Here is a 19,807-nt window from a genome sequence, read left to right as displayed (position 1 = left end):
ATTGAGACAAAACATTGAGTTAAAACTTTTAAGTTTACAGCATAATTTCGTTCAAATCTTTATAATTTCTTCAATAACTTGAATTTTAAAAATGCTGCTTATTTGCAACTTTACAGCTTTAAAGTCTTTATTTCCTTCTTAAAGAAGTATCATCAAAGTAATTTTGAGCTCAATTTTAACAAAGTGATTATTAAAAATATACTTTAAAAATAAATATAATTTTTTATTTTATAAACGTATTTTTTAACTCTCGTTACATTTTTCGATCATAAATTTGTGAAATATTATAAAATTTTATTTTGTATTTTCGCGTGATCATTTCAGCTAAAACATTTTGACGTACTAATTTTTTGTAAGAAAATGTTTTCTTATTTTATTTTATTGTTGCGTTGAGTTCAATTAACAGTGCTCAATGAATGAAAAAATAGATTATCGCATGCATTTTATCTTTTTCTAAAAGTGAAGAAAATATTAAACACCTATGACATTTAAGGACAATAACAGAAAATGTTACTAAGTAAAAAAAAATACGCACTGAGGGTTAAAAACTTTTTCTCTTTTCGAAAATATTTTGAATGAAATCAAAGAATTTTTCACCCATTCTATTTGGTGTTTCTTTGCGATTGCCTAAGTTCACCAAATGGTAAGTTTAGCCCTTCCCAAACACAGCAAGGATTGGTTATCCTAGTTGCCAATTGGCAATCATAGATGAGCAGTCTACCTATAATATTAGTCTATGAAAAAACTCTTCTGTATGTGTAGCTAACTTAATTTATTCTGTTTTGTGCCATACATAAAACAGAGAGTAATATTTTAAGTAATGCGGATAATGGAAAGTGTTCAATGCCTTCTGAGTTCGAACTTTAAAGAAAAAGACCCAGTAATCATGTAGATAAGTTGATTATTAAACGTTATAAAAAAATTAACGTTTGATCACACACGTTTAGAAAAACTAATTAAAAAATTGCGATTTGTCAACAAAATTTAAATTTAAATTTACAAATTTGTGATATTAACGCACATTGTTATCAACCTCAAACGGTAACGAAAATGCGTTGAATGAATAACTAATTATTATCAAAATTTCTTTAAGAATAATTGTAGTTGACTATCAAATTTATGACTTCGGTAGTCAAATGTCTACTTTTTACTCTTTATAAACTGTTGAGCATTGTTTACTTTTGAAATATTTTATTTTTGATTTTAATATAGCGTTTTTTTTTTTCAGGTGAAACTAATAAATATTTTAGATTTTTTTAGCTTATCGAAGTCGTTCGCTTTGTGTTCTCTGATCTTACACAGATGAAGAGAGCAGGAAATATTTAAAAAATTCTGCAATCTAGTCTTTTCTTATATTAGGTAAGTTTAATAATTATACGATAATGATTTTACGATGATTTGAAACCTATTTTCGTAAAATTTAATAACTAAAAGGAAAATTTTTTATTTCCTAACCATTAAAATCAATGACTTAAGCTATCTTTTTTATGAACGAAATCACGTACAGTATGCAAAAAAACTTAATTTTCTGAATAACCTTTGATTTAACGAAACAATTTTTCACTTAGTATGATTCAAATTTTAATGGTTCGAGGGCCAGATTCTTATTTGGATTTCTGACCCTCAAAGTAGGGGGGGGGGATAGCCGGAATCTGAAAAATAATTTGTTTAAAAGAATGGCTAAGAAATGGCCCTTTAACATTAATTTATTCTTGCATACTTCATCATTACTCGAAAACTTTTTAAGATAATTGAAAAATTTTGGCCCACTGTTCACTTATCCAAAAATAATTCCCCATAAAAATGTTTTTAATAATTATTTATTATTTTATTTCATAATAGCTGAAAAATGTTTGAACAGTAAGGTGTACAAAATTTTACGCAATTTTAAAGAATGTAATTTTAACTGATAATGTACAAAATTTAAGAGAAATAGCAAATAGTGCTAGAGAAATTTAATTTTAAATAAACCCTATTTTTTAAAGCAAGCACTAATTCACGCTTTATTAACAGCTCACAATATTAACTCATCATCGTTCAAATAAAACATAGGCAACAACTGCAGTCGAACTTTTCTTCAATACTTGCGTTATTACATTATTTCAACTCAAGCATTATCACTATTCACAGTGATAATGATTGCATAGCTGAAAATAGTTGCATTGCTATCACAACGATTGCCTTTTTTAAATGTTTGAAATAATCAAACAGAATCGTCAACAGTTTTATTTATAACAATAGTTAATGCTAAACCCATGAAAAATATGCTTTTTTTAAACGCCCTTCCCCAAAAACTAAAAAAAAATTTCTTTAATCATTTTAAGGATGGGAGAGGTTAAAATTGATTCTTGAAACCTCTATCTAAATTTTAGAACCTTTTTGCTTACGATTCTGGAGTTATGAGAGGAACACACGGTCCCACAAACTCTTCATTTTATTATTAAAGATAATGTTCAAACTCATTCATATTGATTATTAAAATCCGTGTATTTGTACATCATTGGTCCTCAATGATCACTTAAAGTTCAACTAGTAATTATGTGTAAATTATTGAATTGTTATGTAAGGAAAACTATTTGACTCTGCCACTGAAAAAAACAAACATTTTCTCAATGACCGTTGACACTTATGCAGTACTCCTAAATGGTCTTTTTGTCTCTAAGTCTGTTTTTGTCCTCTTATGAATGATTAACAAATCTGACTGAAAAGACCTAATTAACAATTCTGAATTAAACAACAAAAATTTTTTACAAGAAATTTTTACAACAAAATTTTTTACAATAACAAAATTTGCTACGTTGAAAAAAGGGAGGTATCCACAAATAGGTTAAAAATAATTGAAGTATCTTATCCACTACGCAGTTCGTAATATCAGGAATTTTAGAACTCTTGAATAAAATTATGCAAAGGAAAAATGGATTAAATAAATTTTCGCACCATGAAACCTTATAAGTGTGAATTGGGGGTCATATAGTTATTTATTATTAAAATAAAATATCAACTCTGATACAGATTAGTTGCACAAAATTTTTTAATGGATTTCTTTTTTCCGTTAATTTAAATTGGTTTTAATCCAATTAACAATTCAGTCATCAAAACTAATGGATGGTTAAATAAATTTAAACAATCTTGTTGCATTTGAATGAAAATTATTAGGTTCTCTCTCATTTTCTTTTAAAAGATTAACTCTTTAATTAAAATTATTAGACTCGGATTAAACAAAAAATTAAATTACAGTTATAAATAGATCTTCAGAAAGTTGCTTAGAGAGAAAGGATTCCTATTGAAAGTTCAGTTTCCGATAGCAATTTGAAACGACTCAAAACAGATGCGTGAAGTGAAATTAAATGCATATATTTGTAAAATAGTTTTTTTTCCATATAAATAATATTTTATTTATTACTATGATTCACATTCAAGTTGTAGCTTTCATTATATGGTTAAGCTTTTTGTCTGAAAAGGATGTTTTTAATAAACAAGCAAAACTTAGCTTTTTTTTCTTTCAAAAACAATGTGACCTATGTTTCATTTGCACTTTTAAAATTTGAAGGGTATCACCTGCTTGGCAGTAAACTGATTTTATAAAAAATTGATACTTATATTATGTACCTTACTGGATTAATAGTTCAAAAAGTTTTCAGAGCTCTCGAGTTATTTCATGAAGACAAGAAAAAATCAATTTTTATAGTAATCAAGATTTTTAAGTACGAATTAAGGTGACCCTCACTGTTCTAATATCGCAAAAGTGAGTGGTCAAGAGAATTCATAATGGAATTTTCGTTGTAGCGATTAGTATTTCGTTCAATAAAAATACACTTTTCATGTATTTAAATTAGCAAAACTGTTTCAAAATGGAAGGTGTATTTATTTATGTCTGGTATCAATACATATACGTGAAAAATGAACATAATTTGATCTTTTTTTTCTCGTTCCAATCTTAATTTGTCATATTAATAAAACAACTACGCGTAGGCGACCCATGCCTAAGTTATCTTCTTCCCTACATTAGAAAAGAACTTATGCTTCATTCTGGAATCCTGCCGCGCACTTCAAATGAATGTGTCATCTTTTTTTGGCAATTAGTCTCTTGTTTCCCTTATTGGCACATAACTATTGAAATAAACTTAATGGTCTTTGAACAGATCTAATTTTGAGTTGACGACCACGTATGTTCAACTCCGCAGCCATGTCATTTTGAATCCAATCCAGAAGAAAAGAAAACTCTAGAATCAAGTATTGGGAGAAAGTTGGCTTTCGTGGTGGTCTTTTTGATGGAGCCAACCCGCATTTGCATTACATGGATAGGAAAACCACGAAAACCTCCCGCTGTTGTACTGGCGGCAATAGGACTTTAAAATATCACTTTCTATCACTGAGGATACTTTACGTGAGCACTGTGGTTCGCGATAGCCGACTGTTTAATTCGTAGCGAGCAGCCATTGTTGGGATTCGAACCCGATTCACCTCATTGGACAGCGAACTCTCTATGCCCTGAGCCAACGTGGCTTGAAAGGTTAAGATTGTAAGAAAGAAATGAGCTGAAGTGGTGTTAGATTTTTCCTTTTCTGCTCGAATTCCAGATATAAATAAAAATGTCTTCATTCCTGCCCTTTTTCATTGCTCACTGAATCAGCTGCTAAACTGAACTTTCCTCTCTTTTTTCCCCTTTTTTTGTTGCAATAACGGAAGGAATGGTGGAATCTTTTTAATTGTTTTATAAATGTCCATTTTTTGTACCTTTTGATATTAACTTTTCGTTTGTTACTTCGAAACTTATAGCAGACTTGTTGTTATTGGAGTACACAGAAACGTATCTTATGATTTAGATCTATTGTTTAAAATTGATGTCTTCATTATTTTATTTAAAAACAATATAAATTAATAACTCAAATTTATAAAGTTGTTGATTTTACTTTTGACACTTGAAGATCAAAGGGAAAGAACTGTTAATGTCCATAAGAGCTGATTCAGACAAAAAAATGAAATCGCATGGACTATAGCCGCTTGTGAACTGCACTGCCTATCTTCACTGCATAATAACTCTCTGAGAGAACAGATTCTTAAAATGCAACGAACGGAAATCCAATCAGTTTTGCGAAAAATGGACATCCAAACGGTTTGGCGAAAAATGGACCTATACAGTTCTCACCCGTTGATCTACAATTGTTTTGACATTATTCTCCCCAAAGTTATTAAAACTCTTTATTATTATTATTTCATTAAAGAGATGTTTAACCAAATTACAATTTTAAATTTCAAAACTTGTTCTCATCTAAATATAAAATCTATTATATCTTGTCTAAATATCAAATTGGGGTGAGATTTCCTAATAAGTGAAGTTTTTTTTTAGCCTTTATAAGGCCTTCGTAAGTATTATTCTCACCTACTTTATGAAGTTTTTCAATGTCGATGAGAATCTATTTTCCAGCCTGTTATTTATGCAACCATTGAACCACAAAAAATACAAGAGAAGAAAAAACAATGAAGAGTTATGTTACATAAATCTAATTTCATTANAATTTAATGTTAAAATGATAACAAAGATTAGAGTGTGATAGTGTGACGTTATTATGAGCACTGCATTTTGCATTCCATAGTAAACAGCGAAGTTAAATGATATAGGTGGTCAACAAAAAGAGCATTAGTTTGTTGCCTTTCTTTTCTCTTTTTCAAGAAGGAAAATAAGTTAGCCGTTGATAGCTCTCGTATTTGCTTTGTAAATTTAAAGGGCTAAGAGTTTATTTAATATTGGTCTTTGAACAGATCTAATTTTGAGTTGACGACTACCTATGTTCAACTCTGCAGTCATGTCATTTTGAATCCAATCCAGAAGAAAAGAAATCTCTAGAATCAAGTATTGGGAGAAAGTTGGCTTTCGTGGTGGTCTTTTTGATGGAGCTAAGCCGCATTTGCATTACATGGATAGGAAAACCACGAAAACCTCCCGCTGTTGTACTGGCGGCAATAGGACTTTAAATTATCACTTTCTATCACTGAGGATAATTTACGTAAGCACTGTGGTTCGCGATAGCCGACTGTTTAATTCGTAGCGAGCAGCCATTGCAGGGATTCGAACCCGATTCACCTCATTGGACAGCGAACTCTATATGCCCTGAGCCAACGCGGCTTAAAAGGTTAAGATTGTAAGAAAAAAATGAGCTGAAGTGGTGTTAGATTTTTCCTTTTCTGCTCGAATTCCAGATATAAATAAAAATGCCTTCATTCTTGCCCTTTTTCATTGCTCACTAAATCAGCTGCTAAAATGAATTTTTCTTTTTTCCCCTCCTTTTTTCTGTTGCAATAACGGAAGAAATGGTGGAATCTTTTTAATTGTTTTATAAATGTCCATTTTTTGTACCTTTTAATATTAACTTTTTCGTTGGTTACTTCGAAACTTATAGCAGACTTGTTGTTATTGAGTACACAGAAACATATCTTATGATTTAGATCTATTGTTTAAATTTATTATTTTATTTAAAATTTTATTTATTTTATTACTTAATTATTTTATTTAAAAACAATATAAATTAATAACTCAAACTTCGATTTAACAAGTTGTTGAATTTACTTTTGACACTTGAAGATCAAAGGAAAAGAACTGCTAACGTCCATAAGAGCTGATTCAGACAAAAAATCGAAATCGCATGGACTATAGCCGCTTGTGAACTGCACTGTCTATCTCCACTGCATAATAACTCTCTGGGAGAACAGATTCTTAAAATGCAACGAACGGAAATCCAATCAGTTTTGCGAAAAATGGGCATCCAAACAGTTTGGCGAAAAATGGTCCTAAACAGTTCTCACCCGTTGATCTTCAATTGTTTTGACGCTATTCGCCCCAAAGTTATTAAAACTCATTATTATTATTATTTCTTTAAAGAGATGTTTAATCAAATTATAATTTTAAATATCAAAACTTGTTTTCATCTAAATATAAAATCTATTTTATCTTGTCTAAATATCAAATTGGGGTGAGATTTCCTAATAAGTGAAGTTTTTTTTTAACCCTTATAAGGCCTTTGTACTTAAGGCTTTCTATTATTCTCACCTACTTTATGAAGTTTTTCAATGTCGATGAGAATCTTTTTTCCCGTCTGTTATTTGTGCAGTTATTTCCCGCCTGTTATTTTATATTTAGCTTATAACCACAAAAAATACAAGAGAAGAAAAAACAATGAAGAGTTAGGTTACATAAATCTAATTTCATTATTTTTCATGCAGCTCTTTTTGTATTTATAATAGCAAGCATTCCAATTTATAATAATTTTTTTTTACAATAGGTAAAATTTTTGAGCCGCGACAGCTAAGGGGATTGAGCACGTTCGCCTTCTAAAGAGGTGAACTGGGTTCGAATCCATGCGAAGGCTGGTAGATACGAATCCGCATCCGGCTTGCACCGACCACAGTGCTGACATGAAATATCTTCAGTGGTACACGGATTATGGGGTTAGAGTCCCTTTGCCGTTAGACTAACCGTGACAGGTTCTCGTGGTCTTCCTCATCATGTAACGCAAATGCGGGTTAGTTCCATCAAAAAATGTCCTCCACGAAGGCAAAATTTTTCCTAATACTTGATTCAGGAATTTCCTTGTTTTCCTGATTGGATTCAAAANTCGTGGTCTTCCTCATCATGTAACGCAAATGCGGGTTAGTTCCATCAAAAAATGTCCTCCACCAAGGCAAAATTTTTCCTAATACTTGATTCAGGAATTTCCTTGTTTTCCTGATTGGATTCAAAATGACACGGAATTGAACATTAGTAGTCGTAATCCCAAAAAGTGGGTCAACAACTGTTATAAAATTAAATAAAAATTGGTAAAATTTTAAAAACCCCGTTCCCCCTCCAAAAAAAATGGTCTTAAAGATTAAATTAATTTTAGGTAATAAGCTAAATTATTTTTCTAAATTATTTCCTAGTATGTTTTAACTTAACATTACTTTGAAAAATGCCCTTAAGGGCTATAGGAGATTTGACCATTATATAAGGAATGTTTACATTTTAAAATTCTTTTCTTTGGAGGTAATTTTAAGAGGTGAGCACCCTCAAGCTATGCTTCTATTAAACCACGTTTCATCACATTGTGAATTTCCCAAATCGAACCCTCCCTTTGTTAATCAATCCTGTTTAAGCAACATTTTACTAAAACAAATAGACTTGACTAAATGATTTGCTGTAGTACCTGAATGTAAATGGTTTTAAATATACATCTCCCTCTTAAGTTATATTTTTAACTACAAGATGGTTTTTTTTTTACTTTCTTCTTTGAAACTATGTTGGTAGCTATGCTATGTGAATACAATTTTATATAAGCTATTTGATTTCTATGAATACATTAAATAATTAAAATTCAAGACTATGAAAGATTATTTCAATGTTTTATTTTGAACTTTATTAAGTCTACAAATGATAACAAAGGTGCTGAGAAGTTTCACGACTGCTGTAATACATCACAATAGACTACACATTTCAAAGTATTTTTCAAAACAATCGTTGCTGTAAATGTGTTTTTTTACTTTCAATGTTTAAATATATCTTGTTTAAATAAATTGCTATGCATAAGGAACAAACTATTTTTCTTAAATGAATGAGTATTAATAAATGTAAGCAGTTCAATATTACGATTTGTCATTATGAATAGAATTTAATTTTCTTCATTTTTCCTAACTAGAATCAGAAGCTAAACTTCAGCAGTTATGTGTCTAACATTCATGAAATGAATCAATATAAAGTAACTAAAAAGTATTGGTAAGTTTTAATTTAACTTGAATAAGACTTTTTGAAGGGCGTTCTTTTTGTACTTATGTTGATAGGTAAGTTCACACTTGTAAGGTAAGACATTTACTTATCTAAGTTATGCTTGGTGCGATACTGGAAGTAAACGCTCATTTATTGCTGGAATGAGGTAAAGTGGCTTTAATGCATTCTTTTCTTTGGGTATGAAACAGAATAAATTTATTTCGGGGTTTTCTTTTTTCCGACGACTAGCACATTTTCGTTCCAGCGTGCAGCTCGCAACATACACTCGAGATTTGCCCGCTTTTACATGCGACGAATTTTGTTCGTTCCGTTTTAACAACATTCGACATCGAACGCTTTTCTAATTTTTTTTCATTGGGTTTTCGACGTATTTCCTTTTTCTTTTTTTTTCGAATTACGAGCGACGAATTTCATTTTATTTTATTTCCGTTTTCAAATTCTAATTATTATATCTATTAATTTTTGTATTATTATTATATCTCTGTTTGTTCGAGTTATGTTTCTTTTTTTCATTTTACTTTCCGAATCATGATTCTCCAATCCAATTGATCCAAATCTTTAATCCAATTTTTCCATCTTTATGAAAGGGTGTTTTGTTTTTCTAATTGGTATACCACTTTTTCCTAAGGTTTCTTTTATTTCTTTCCAGTGTGTGTGATCTTGTTTTTGTTTTTAATGGTAGAATTATATTTTTAATGGTTCTGTGCATCAATTGAAATTTGTGTTCGTTGTTTTTGTTTCTTTTTGTTTGTATTATCTTGTTTATGTTTGATTTTCATCTTTCACTGGGTTCACTTTTATAATATTTTCCATTATTTAATAAAAAAGTCTGTATATTTTTATACTTTTTTTTCAACCTTTTTATTTATTTATTTATTTTTTACAATTTCTTTCTCATAGTGTTTTTAATGTGCTTGATAGATATTTTAAGGAATTTTTTTCTATTCAGATTTTTTTTCTTGGTTTGATCTGATGTAAATTAGTTTCTCACCCCATGTTTCTTTTATCTCTGTGTTTATTAGTTTAGTGATTGCTAAGTCGTTTTCATTGTACTGTGTGCTTTTAATGTCGTTAACTTAATTTCTTTTCAGATTTTATAAATTTTTTCGGATTTTTTTAATTTTTAGGTTTTTTTGGGACTTTAAATTATTTGATATCAATGTTGTCTCTAGTTTATTATAATGTAATGTAATTTAGCTTTGTAGGATATGTTTCAGCTCATAAATAGTCTGATAAATAGGGAACAACCTGACAAAATGGGATCTAGTTTGTTATTTGGAATCTGTGTGACTGATATTAATTCCAGAATGATTTTGAACCTCCTAATATGAGTTTAGATTCTAAGGAATTGATGATTTCTGCTTATTCTGTAAGTAAAGTTTGATTTTAATCCATTTTGTCAATTATGTATATTTTTATAATTTTTTTCAAACTTTTTATTTATTAATTTATTTTTTACAATTTCTTTCTCAAAGTGTTTTTAATGTGTTTGATAGATATTTCGAGGAATTTTTTTAAATGTTCTGCTAATCAGATTTTTTTTTCTTGGTTTGATCTGATGTAAATTAGTTTCTCACCCCATGTTTTTTTTATCTCTGTGTTTATTAGTTTAGTGATTGTTAAGTCGTTTTCCTTGTACTGTGTGCTTTTAATGTCGTTAACTTAATTTCTTTTCAGATTTTATTAATTTTTTCAGATTTTTTTAATTTTTAGGTTTCTTGGGACTTTAAATTGTTTGATATTAATGCTGTCTCTAGTTCATTATAATGTATTGTAATTTAGCTTTGTAGGATATGTTTCTGCTCATAAATAGTCTGATAAATAGGGAACAACCTGACAAAGTGGGATTTAGTTGGTTATGTGGAATCTGCATATCTGAGATGAATTCCAGAATGATTTGTTTTGAACCGCCTAATATGAGTCTAGACACTAAAGAATGATTATTTCTGCTTATGCTGTAAGTAAAGTTTGATTTAAATCTATTTTGTCAAATTATTTCATATCCTGCAGTTAAATTTAAAACCTGAACACACCTTTCACGATACAGTTAATAAACAACTTCAATTAACCCTAAAAATGAATACCTTACAACCCTCTGTACAATTTTCTTCTATAAAAAATAAGCACTTTTATGACGTAATTGGATTTACAATTTTGAAGAAGATTGATAATTTCACTCTTTGCATATTTTGTCATACCTCTGCGACAAGAATTTTTGTCAGCGTTTCACACTTAAAAAACGGGTATAATCTAAACAAATTTTAGCTGAGTTGTGTCCTACGAAACACAAGATTGCTTTTTTTTCTTCAAAAGTAGGCGCATTGTAAAAAATCGCTTGCTCATGTGACAAGAAGTCAGGGGCGGATCCAGAAATTATTCCTGGGGAGGGCCCCCTCCTCCCGCAAGAAAATTTTTTTTTTTATAAAAAAAAATTTTTTTAAATATTTTTTTTGAAAAAAAAAGAGGTTTTTAATGTTAGTCTTCTCATTTATTTTTTTCATAATGAACAATACATAAATAATTCAAGTATTCAACATCTTTAAATAATGTTTACAATGAAACTATGACGAATTTCTTATCTTTATCTAATTAATCTTTTGGATTATGCTTCTTGAAACAGTGAAGAACATAATTAGATGGAAAAAAATCGATTTTTCCGACATACCTAGGTGTATATGTCCCCTTAAATAATTTTTAAAATATTTTCTTTCTTTTTTAAAGAATTAAAAAAGTTATTTTTATTTTTATTTTTTATTTTTTATTTCNGGGGGGGGTCATGACCCCCGCCCCCGGCTGGATCCGCCACTGCAAGAAGTTCTGTCTTAAACATGATCCAGAAATGCAGAAGTTTGAATTTAACCTCCTTATAATTTTACCCTCAAAATAAAATTTCTGATGGCAGCGGTCAACTGGTTGGATATGAAAAGATAAAGTACAGGGCTGCGTGCCGGTGTTATTATTATTTAACCGCTTTATGCTTGAACAATAAATATTGTCGTTGGATAAGGTCAAAAATAAGTTTTCACTCTCTTTTGACCAAACAACCACGTGTTTTAATTTTACTCCAAACGTTAACCGTTAATAAGGAATTGTTAGCCTGTCGAAATTTTTTATGATCTCAAACGTTTAGAAAGTTAAGGCCTAAGCATTTTGTATCAAACTTGCGATAAATTAATTTTATTTCGTTGAACAGTTGACCCAATTTTTCGGGTTTAAGACTGCTAATGTTCAACTCCGTAGCCATCTAATTTTAAACCCAATACAGAAGATAAGGGAACACCTGGATCACAAGTACTGTTCGTGGAAGTCTTTTTGATGGAACTAACCCGCATTTGCGTTACATGGAGAGATAAACCTCGAAAACCTCCCACGGTTAGCTTGATGGCAAGGTAACTCTTACCCATGATCCGTCTACCACTGAGGATATTTTACGTCAGCACTGTGGTCATTTTACGTCAGCACTGTGGTCCGTGCAAGCGAGATGTGGAATTCGTATCGACCAGCCATAGCTGGGATGTGAACCCAGATCACCTTATTGGAAGGCGAACTCTCTATCCCCTGAGCCAGTGATAATTTAATTATTTTGGTTAAATAAGAGTTTGATTTGAAGTAACATTTTAAACTATTCTGCGATATTCTTTAGCCTAGCGGTTTCCAATTTTTTTGGTCTGTGATACCCTTAATGATCAAACTTCTTTCGCCAAATTCGAATCCCAGCCTTGGCTGGTCTATTCGAATTCCGCACCCGGCTCGCACCGACCACAGTACTGACGTGAAATATTTGCAGTGGTAGACGGATCATGGGTTAGAGTTCCCTTTGAAGTCAGGCTAACCGTGAGAAGTCCTCGTGGTCCTCCTCTCCATGGAACGCAAACGCGTGTTAGTTCCACCAAAAAGTTCTCCACGATGGCAAATTTCACCCAATACTTGATCCAGAAGTTCTTTTATCTTCTGAATTTGTTCAAAATTACAAGGCTACGGAGTATTAGTAGTCGTAAGCTCAAAGAAATTAGGTCAACTGTGCAACGACAGTTATGAAATGAAAATAAAATTAAGTTCAAAAGCAGTTGTGAATATAAACACAAAGAGAAGACAAATTATTTAAAACTATTGAAAGACAATCATAAATTTATTAACCAATAAAGGACTATTTTATTTCCAAATATTTTAAAAGAGGAATGAATTATTTTCATATTTTAGAAATTGAAAAATGCGATTTCATATCTGTCAGGGTCACGTGATGTAATAACACGCATTTTCTGATGTTGCGAGCTAAAAGCTTGATATTATAGATATGATTTTTCTATTTGTTTTGGTTTTTGAAACAATGGATGAAAAAGAATAATAAAATGGTGAATTAGTTTTTGTAGAATTTTGCGTTATTTCTTTGTAAAAGGTTACGACTGACAATATCCTTAATTAGGTTTGATGTCCGAAAGTTAAATTCGCAGTCCTTGAGCTGAAGTTAAGTTTTTTTTTCAATCTGTATACATAAGCTAAAAATGAATGAAATAAGCCGAAGTTTATTTTTTGTTGAAATGAGAGCTATAAAGAACTGATATGAATGTTGAAAATGACTTTTAGGGAAGCACATTTCTTTACTAACGAATTTAGTTATTTCATTTTGATGTGAAGATCGCGATGTGAAAATACTAAAGCAATTTCATTAAAGTGCGTGTCTTTTCAACAATTTATTCAATACATTACTGGAAAAAAAATTATTTATCCATTTCTCTTCCTTTTTTGGCTTTAATTTAATTCATTAATTCCACTTAAAATTATTTCTTAAAAATATCCAAAATATTAAGTAAATAATGATTTAGTGATTGGATTTGAATATAATTGTAGGTTTCAAAAATGTTTAAAAAAAACTTTAAAAAAAGTCATAAGTCTTAGATTTCTTTAACTTTTTCATGGAACTCTAGGGTTCCACGGAACTTCATTTGGGAACACAGAATTCGGTATGTCAGCTTGTCTTTACATGCCTACCTTTAATAACAAGTCGTATGCATACATTCTGATGGAAAAAAAACTAAAAATAATACGTTTGCTTAATATTTTTTAAATTTATTCTTCAATTCAGTGTTTATAATAAAGAACCAATCAAGAAAGTCTTCTCCAAACGTTTTAAAAACTTAAGACACCTCTACTCATTTGCTTTTCGCCCTTCCAATTGTCTTTTGCACCATCAACACATTCATTTTGTAAATTAAATGTGTTGTGAATTCATTCATAAATTTTTATTATTTAAATTGCTTATTAGAACTTTTGTTTATATTTATTGTTTTCTCCGCAATTTTTGCAGGACAATCTGTTGCCGCTATTCTTTAGATCGGAAAGAAGTTAAGACATTGATTGTGCTGCATAATATGGTGCTACATAGTTCTGGTAAGAATTTTACTCTCTTTTTCCATAAATTACAATTTCTAGTTGCAGTAGAATTTTTGTTTGAAAACACTTGGAGCCCAGCGTTGCGATCAGTTTCTTTTGCTGGCTTTTATTTCCTCAGAACTGCAAATTTCAGCACACAAGAAACATATCCTCTCAAACAACTGAACACAATCTTCTTGTAATTTCATTGATTTAAAGAGAATTTGACCAAATTTTCTTCAAAAAGTAATAAAAAAACCATAAAGAAAATTGATCTGATTTTATGATCTGATTTCTCAAGTGATATAGCCAGAAATATTAGCTAAAAATAATTCGAATCAATATTTTGAAAATAGCTTTCGTCAAATTAGAGAACATTCTATGCTAATTAATAGAAATCAATTTTCATAACAAACAACAATTGTCTTAGAAGCAACAAAATAGGTGTTAAATTTCAGCAAAGATTGTAGTAAATCGTCATCCCCACCTTAAAACATCAAAAATTTCTGCTTTGCCCAACTATTAAACGAATGAATGCCTTAAGCAAGTTTTAGCCGATTTCCGATAAAATGACCAAAAGGTATGAATATGATAACTCAATATTATAGCCTAATTTAGAAAAGGGGTTTAACTGTTTGAAACGAATTCACATGAGCTATAATATTTTATTACTTTAAAAGTAAATGAACTAAAACTTTAATAGGGAGCATTTTTCCCAGGAAGCAGCAATTTTTTCCCATATCCAATTCTTTCAACCATTCAATTCTATTTAAGCTTACTTTCATTTCAATGCGAATTTTACACAGATGTGTATTTCTCTTAAGAGGCCTTTCTCCATCCCACCTCTTGTATATGCTTTTAATTTTCTTTAATTAATTTTTGCAAACAATCTGATGGGTATTTATTCTATTTTGCAGTATCTCTCGATACTTGTAAGATACTAAACCGTCCCCCTATTATAATTTGAAATATGAGACTGGTGGTAATTTAAATGCTCTTTTTTTATCTGACAAAATTACACCAATACAGCTCTGAAATCAGTCATTTTTGATAGGTTATTAAACAGAATATGTTTCTGTTTTTATATGCTTGATGTGTACATCTGTTTTTTCCAATTTCTGTCATAAGATTTTTTTAAAACATAATCTAAATCAGTTTTCATTATTTTAAACTGTAAAAAAAATTTTTAAGAAAATCTAAGAAAAAGACAAATGTGTTATTTTAAAATACTGACTAACAGCCTCAAATCGCATATTTTTGTTGCTTCATAGTTATGAGAAAAAATCCATAGGTGTTCTGAAAATTATTAAGCGCTATTTCTCCCAAACCGATAAAGAGACCTTTTTATTTTCCACCTTTTTTCTTGAAGATATTGTTTTGTCAAGAATTTGTGCAACAAAAAACTGAAATAAAAAATTTAACTTAAACTCCAAGATGGTGGCGGTTGTAGAAGCCTATAAAGAAGTGTAAGCTGCTTGTTAAAATTGAAAAAATAAGGATTACCTTTTTTTCTTTAAATTTGAAAAGAGATTTATTTTTAATCAAGATGTATGTAATAGATGTTTGTAAATAAAAATAAATTTTCCGGAATCGCATACATTGTTATAACAAGTAATGATATAATGAGACATTAGAAATAGCAATATAATAATAACAATAAAAAGAGAATACCCCTAAAAGAATATAATATTTATTTTTAAAAACCACAGGACTAGTCTTAGAGCTGTGTGAATGAAACAGGTGATGCTGGGAAACTATAAACTTTTTTTAATATCAATATAAAACGAATATGTAATTTACTTTTCTGTTAGATAAAAGTTTAAAATTTCTTAACCCTTAATAATGAAATGTAGTAAGCAATCTTTTTCCAGACACTAATTATGAAAACAAATGAAAATTTTTTTGAAGCGAAACATTTTTTTCGCCTGAAGTAAACATTTACATTAAACTGTATAGTTTAGATTATAGAATTCAGTTATTGAACTACTTTACACAGGCATTCATACACACAGCCAGGTACGCAAAAACCTTCAGCCGGGGTCGTGTGAGCTGTTACCCGCAACCTCCGTTAATAATGGATGTATTTTGATAAAATTTGGGTATATATATTCTAATACATGGTAGACAATAGTTTAATGCTCAAATTTAAAATATTTTTATTTTTTCGAAGTGTGCAATTTTGCAAGGTAAGCGAGGACTTCTATAAACAACATACACACTTTGCACAGCAAATGAAGGACCTTCAAGTCAAGGACCTTGTCGCATAGCATGTATTTTTGCAGAGTTACGCTATTCCAAGTCATTTAAATTTTAAAACATTTAGTTATGAGATTTTTATACTGCGTGTTTTACAATTATATTAATTTTATTGCAAGAAAATAAATATATTTCGTGTTTAGATGCTGAATTTTTTTACACCTTTTTTGTGCTAGAAATATGGCAACTCGAATGAAAATTAATAACCATATGGAAAAATAAACTCGACTTTATAGCTTTAAAAAAATATATGTTGCTGAAATTTAAAATACTTCTCTTCAGTTCTCAAATAATCTATCTTTTTTAATTTTTTTTCTTCATAATTTTACTTATGTTAAACTGACTCGGTAACGGACTGAAGCTCACCCAGATTCAGATCAGTGGAAACAAACTTGTTTGGGAAGTAAAGGCGGTCGGTGCGCAATGCATACTACATTGTCAGCATCATTCACATAAAATTTGGGATCCTTGCTTTCATAATTTCTGGTTCTTTATTTCAATGTGTTTATGCTTGGCATTTTTTTAAAACAGTTAGTTGAGTAGTCTGTTTAACTTTTTATTAATGAAACTTGTAACATGTTAATACCTGAAATTGTTTTCAACTGCAAAGTAGCAAATGAAGAGAGGGGAATGCTTAAAGTATCAAAACCAATGAAACTCTTAAATATTCTAATAACAAGAACCATGAACAAAAATTGCTTTTACATTAATTCAACTGTGTGTTTCTAATATACACACCTGCAACTGTGGACTCCTGTCATACACACAGACTACGCGGTATTTTAAAAAGGTATTTTTAAAAAATACAGGAACAAATTTAATGCGATCAATCACAGTCTAACTGAACAGAGGCTGTATGGCTGCCAAAAATTCTCAGATAAACTAAGAAAATGGTTTTTATTTTGAATTCCTTATTCAGTCATCAATTATGTTATTGTTCTGCTCTGAACGAGCGTTAATCCAGAAACTATTTCCAACACAACATATTTCCAACAACAGATGGACAAATAGATTACGGTCTAAATACCATCGGGCTAATTATAAGAGGTTTCTTTCAAAAACTTTCTTACAGAATCCGCTTTGATAACCTATTGTATAGATTCAATTTAAAACAGTAAAGGTAAGCTTTAAAAGCAATGAAAATCAGTGTTAAAAGAATGAACCAGAAGTTAAAAAACTAAATATAAACAAATGGATATTTTTGGACAGATTTTCGAATTTTTTGAGATATATTAAAAAAAATTGAAGTAAAATCATATTAATATATAAAAATTGTAAAATAAGATATTTTAACAACGTGCATTGAGTTGGCTAACAAAGTATTTAGGAGGAACACTATTAAGAAAATTTCAGCAGATCTCTTAATTAACTAAATATACTTTATAAGAAGCTCTGAACTTGTTTTTTTATATCATGTTTGAGTAAGAACAATTTAGTTTCTGATTTAGAAATTCAAACGAAAATCAGTATTTAATTAATATTTATGATATATTGAGCAATTTAAACCTAAAATTGCATTTTTTTTATGGATGATCAAGTTTTTTCAATATATTTTGAAAAATAAATAGAGCAAATAGGGCTGTCTTGTCTGAAAAGATTTATTAAATCTAGGTTTCTTTCTAGAGAAACAAAGTTCTTAATCTACAAATCTCTTGTCTGGCCAGTCTTGACATACGCTTCTGAGGCTTGGACAATGACAATACTGGAGGAAAATTGTATCGCAACATATGAAAGCAAGATTTTGCGGAGTATGCTTGGTGGTGTAAATGAAAATAATAACTGGAGACTGAGATTCAACTTTGAACTGTACAAGATTTATAAACAACCTGATATTATTAAAAACGTAAAAATAAATAGAATGAATTGGATGGCCCACGTGATTTGAATGAGTGATGACAATACAATAAAAAAGATACTGCTTTTTAGACCCACTGGAACAAGAAAACGGGGAAGGCCGCGGTTGAGATGGGCTGACTCAGTGGAGTCTGATTTTCTCGCAATTAATGAAAAAGTGTTACATTAATAAAAAAATGAAATTATGAATTAGTGAAATTATGAATGATTACAATTCTGAAAAAGTGTTACAAAAATTAATGAAAGGTCAAAGGTGAATCAGAAGTCCACATGGAGAAATCTTCAGAGGAAGGCATTGGCTCACATTGGGCTGTCTGGCCAACTATGATAATGATATATTGAGCAATAAGGAATTTAAACCTAAAATTGAATTTTTTTGTGGATGATCCAGTTTTTTCAATATATTTTGAAAAATAAATTCATTGACTGCTCTTTCAACGATTAAATTATAGTTTTCATGCGATATGATTAGAAAAAAGATTAGATTTAATTATTTTTCATAACTGTCGTTGAACAGCCAACCCAATTTTATGAGCTTACGACTACTAATGTTCAACTCCGTAGCCTTGCAGTTTTGAACCCAGTCGAGAAGACAAAGGAACTCCACAGATTTATAGCCGTATTGAAAATTTACCGGTCTATCTAATCACCCATTTATTAATTCATTTCCTATGTTCCTAAATTATAGTGATTCGTTTATTTATTCTTATTGATTAATCACTTAATAATGCAAAATTACTCATATTAAATAACTTTAGACTGAAAGATATTAAATGGTGTTATATAAGGGAATCAATGATCATTAGAAATCGATATAGTTTATATACATGGTACAAATACCTAAAAACTTAAGCAATTTTTCAACATGAGACAATGTAATTTTAAATTCTTTAAATATTAATTTAAATATTGATTATTGACCGAAATCAGAATGTGAAAGAAGCTCTTTCACAGGCCCGAATACTCCAAGAGTTCTTACGTGTTGATACAATATGTCTAACGAATTGAATTGAATTGATAACTATTTGTGATTTTGGGCCGCTGGATTTAGAAAATTTTAAAACCAATGGCCGCGAAGAGGAAAACACGCGATTACGTACATGTACCGTTCGTAAGGGGTTGATTCAGTGTAATATATAGATCGCGAATAACTCGCGAAGATCGCGAAAAGTTTCAATTTCACCTAATTATTATTTTACAGCAAGATCATACGACATTAAACCAGGCTTTTTAGTAATATTATGTGAACAAATATTAAATAAAGAGAGATTGAAGGATTATTATTAAATAAATAAGAATAAAAATAGGAAAGAAAACAATAAATTATGTTAGTACTAAGTTCATTCAAGAATTTAATTTAGGAATAGATGCATAACAAAAGAATTTCGGAACGAAGATATACAGATAAAGACACTCGTGAAGCAAAAGCATAGGGGAGAGTGGGGTCAATTGTAACAGGGTACGATTGTAACAGAGCTAAAATTTCGAGTGTCGGGTTCTAGATTTGGTTCCTAGGTGGCGCACAAGGTGTATTTAATAAATCTACATGTACACCCCTGATGGCAACCA

The 19,807-nt window shown here is 30.1% G+C and overlaps 1 protein-coding gene across 3 annotated transcripts in view; it reads left to right on the top strand.

Annotated features, from left to right (window-relative positions):
* Nucleotides 1-299: 299 nt before the first annotated feature.
* The window catches only part of LOC107443924 (TBC1 domain family member 30-like), a 70,361-nt gene continuing 50,853 nt past the window's right edge, over nucleotides 300-19,807 (top strand). For 2 of the 3 annotated variants that reach the window (XM_071179365.1, XM_071179364.1), the window contains exons 1-4: nucleotides 300-1,359; nucleotides 8,670-10,127; nucleotides 10,584-10,715; nucleotides 14,064-14,146. The gene's annotated coding sequence lies outside the window, so the exon portion shown is untranslated. The other variant, XM_071179366.1, reaches the window with a different exon arrangement.

The sequence above is a fragment of the Parasteatoda tepidariorum genome, chromosome 4 (assembly GCF_043381705.1).
Source record: "Parasteatoda tepidariorum isolate YZ-2023 chromosome 4, CAS_Ptep_4.0, whole genome shotgun sequence".
In the NCBI taxonomy this organism is placed as follows: Eukaryota; Metazoa; Arthropoda; class Arachnida; order Araneae; family Theridiidae; genus Parasteatoda; species Parasteatoda tepidariorum.
The sequence above is the reverse complement of the archived record's forward strand: the minus strand, read 5'-3'. Positions and strand labels throughout refer to the sequence as shown.